This window comes from Tachyglossus aculeatus, chromosome X1 (genome assembly GCF_015852505.1).
Source record: "Tachyglossus aculeatus isolate mTacAcu1 chromosome X1, mTacAcu1.pri, whole genome shotgun sequence".
Lineage (NCBI taxonomy): Eukaryota > Metazoa > Chordata > Mammalia > Monotremata > Tachyglossidae > Tachyglossus > Tachyglossus aculeatus.
This window is the reverse complement of record NC_052101.1, coordinates 45,395,096-45,399,090: the sequence shown is the minus strand read 5'-3', so window position 1 is coordinate 45,399,090 and position 3,995 is coordinate 45,395,096.

The following is a 3,995-nucleotide window of genomic DNA, read 5'->3' as shown; positions in this document are numbered from 1 at the left end:
AAAACTGAAAGTCACATCTTCCCTTCCAAATCCTCTCCTTCCCCTCCCAACTTTCCCAACAGAGTTGACAACACCCCCACCCTCCCTGTCTTTCAAGCCTGCAACCTTGGAATTATCTCCAAATCCTCTCTGTCAATCAATCAGGCAATCAATCGATGGTATTTATTGAGCATATACAGTATACAGAGCTCTCCATTAAGCATCTGGGGGAATACAGTACAACAGAGTTGGTAGACACTTTCTGTATCCACAAGCTCACAGTCTAGAGGGGGAGACTGACATTTAAACAGATAAATGTTATGGATAACATAACATAAATATATATATATATATATATATATATGTGCTATGGGGCTGAGGGTGGGGGGTGACTATCAAGTGCCCAAAGAGCAGATCCAAGGGACACAGAAGAGAGAAGGTATTGGGAAAAGAGAACTTAATTGGGGAGGGCTTCAACCTTGACTTCCAATCTCTTGTCAGATCTTGTGGATTCTTCCTCAATGACATTCCTAGTCTCTGTGCCTTCTGCTCCATCCAAATGACCACTTGCCATCATTTGGCTTGACTCTCAGCTTTCTTGCTGATCTCCCTCCATGGATCCTTTTTAGAAAAGCGATATCCTGCACTCACCTTCACTTGCCTCAGATACCTCTAATTGTTGCCCATTTCTCGCTTCATTAAGCAGAAATCCCTGACCATTGGCTTTAAAGCTCTCGATTAGCTCTTTCCCAATTACCTATCCTCTCACCTTCTCAGTTCCTCTCAAGATAAACCTGTTCACTGTGCCTTTCTCAAGTCTTCCACCGCCAGCATCTTGCTCCCACCCTCCACTCTGTCTGGAGCTCCCTCCCACTTCACATCTGACAGACCACATTTTTTCTGTCTCCAAAGCCCTTCTTAAATCATTTCTCCTCCAGATTAATCTATCAACAATCATATTTATTGAGCATTTACTGTGTCCAGAGCACTATATAACAATATAACAGAGTTGGTAGACACGTTCCCTGCCAACGAAGAGCTTACGGTCTAGAGGACTCCTTCCCTGAGTAATTGGTAGTCTTCGTCTTCTTATTATTGTTATTATTAATGATTACATTTATTAATACTAATATTTAAGTGTTTACTAGATGCCAAGCACTGAACTTAATGTTGAAGTAGGTTCCTGATAATCAGGTTGAACTCAGACCCTGTCCCACATGGGGCTCATAGTCTAACAAAGAGGAAGAACAGGTATTGAATCCCCATTTTACAGATGAGGGAAGTGAGGCACAGGGAAGTTTAAGTAATCTGTACGAAGTCACACAACCGACAGGTGGCAGAGCCAGGATTAGAACCAGGTCCTCTGATTCCAAGGCCCACACTCTTTCCACTAGGCCACACTGCTTCCACAGGTAGTCTTCCCATCTTATACCCCCAACTCTCACTCCCTTCTGCATCACTCTGACTTCCTCCCTTTATTCATCCCCTGCCCCAAGTCCCCACAGCATTTAGGTACATATTTGTAATTTATTTATTTGTATTAGTGTCTGTCTCCCCCTCTAGACTGTAAACTCACTGTAGGTGCTTAGTACAGTGCTCTGCACACAGTAAATGCTCAATAAATGTGACTGACTGACTCATTGACCGCTGCAGGCCGGGGTCAGGGAGGGATTAGGGTGACCAAGGAAGAGCCCCTGCTTGGGGTGAGGTGGAGGGGAGGAACAGGGGGCTTAGGGGATCTTCACCCTTGCCAGACCATGAATTGGGTTGCCCGCACACTCTGGCTGCAGTGGGTGACCAGAAGCTCAGCCTCAGGAGTCCCCAGGGCCGCACTGGTCAGAGCCTGTGGCCTGCGGGGGGGGTGTGGTCTGAAGGGGGCTGAGGTGGGAACTCATCAGACCTCAGGGTCAGTCAGGAGAGCAAGAGGTCGAGCCAAGCCAAAGCCTCCAGGTTCCCTGGCTCCACCAGCTCCCCGCAGTTCACACCGCTAACCTAGGCCTGGCATCCAGTCAAAGACCATGAGCCGGCCAAGTGCCCCGCCTCCTGCTGCCCGCGATGCAGAGCCTGTGGGCATGACCCCAGAGCCTCCAGAACTCGACCAGGGGCAGTCCAGGGTCAGGACCCAGGACGCAGCCACTCTGGGACAGAGCCAGCCCGAGGCTGCTTCCAGACCCCACCAAAGCCCAGAGCCCCTATTCTTGCTGTCAGCAACCCCATTCCTTGCCAAGAACCACAAGCCAGCACTCTGCATACACACCCACTTACTTACTTACACACACACACACACACACACAAACACACACACACACACACACATGAATGATTGGGTGGACAGCAGTCAGTCAATCATATTTATTGACTATTTACTATGTGCAGAGCACTGTACGAAGCATTTGGGAGAGTAACAACAAACAGACAAGTTCTCTGCCCAGTCTAGAGAGGAAGTGGAAGGGAAAGAAAGTGTGAGTGGATGGAGAAGTGGTTGGGGGAGAGGAGCTTACCTTACACACCAGCACTATCAATGCCATCCCCCTCCTTCCCCACTGCTGCCATTTTGGGGAAGGGAACATCTGGGTCTCAGACCTGATCCTGGAATGCGGGGTGCTATTCCTTCTTGGAGCCCACTCTAGTTGTCAGGAAACAAAAGCAGCCTTTTCAAAAGCTCAGTTCTGAGAGAAGGGGGTATTTCAGGACCTATTTCCACTAGAACGCTATAGAGGGGTGGGGACACTGATCCCACCCTGCCTGGACATAGGGTGTCACAGTATGTGAAAAAACAATAATAGTAACAGTGGTAATTGTTAAGCGTTTACTACATGCCAAGTGCTGTATTAAGCACCAGGGTAGATACAAAGTAATCAGGATGGACACAGACCCATTCCACATGGAGCTCACACTCTATAGAGGAGAGAGAACAGATATTTAATCCCTATTTTACAGTTTAGGTTACCAAAGCATAAAAAAGCAGTGTCAGACAGTGAGAGTTTTTCTTTTGTAGGAAAGCAATCCCTGTGCTATAGGAAAACTGAGTGAGTCCCGTGTAGGGGACTGTCAATCAATCAATCAATGATATTTATTGGGTACTTACTCTGTGCAGAGCATTGTATTAAGCACCATAATAGATACAAAATAATCAGGTCAGACACAGACCTCATCTTAAATGGAGCTCACAGTCTAAAGGGGAGGGAGAACAGATATTTAATCACCATTTCACAGCTGAGGAAACTAAAGCACAAAAAAATTGTGCATGTGACTTTAGACAGAATTCTGTAGTGCTAGTTTTCCCTAATGTGAGGTTTTGCAGGGATGCAATCCCTATGCAATAGGAAAACTGAGTGTATTTAAGTGGATGATGATGATGATGATTATGGTGGTTATGGCATTTGTTAAGCACTTACCATGTGCCACTGTTCTATGTGCTGGGGTAGATACAAGATAACTGGGTTGGACACGGTCCCTGTCCCACACGGGGCTCATAGTCTTCATCCCCATTTTACAGATGAGGGAACTGAGGCACAGAGAAGTGATGTGACTTACCCAAGATCACACAGCAGGCAATTGGCAGAGCCAGGATTAGAATCCATGACCTTCTGACTCCCAGGCCTATACTCTATCCTCTAGGCCATGCTGCTTCTCATGGAAAATGGACTTTTCAGGTAGGTGATGCAATCAATTGATAAACCACTGATATTTGTTGAGCATTTACTCTGTGCACAGCACTATACAACATGCTTGGATGAATACAATGCAATAGAATTAGTAGACATGGTCCCTACCTTCAAGGAGCTTACAGTTTAGTGGAGGAAACGTGAAATGCTTGAAATGTATACAGGTGAAATGTACAGAGTTGGGCAAGCACCTGTACAAAACAGTATACTGACTTTACTTAGCATTTTCTATGACTTGATGGGCAAGTTATTTCTCACCCTGGATGAGTGGGCCTTGCCATACTGTGTACAGAGTGCATACGGGTATGAAATCATATGTTAATAACAATAGACTGAATCATCTCTTCC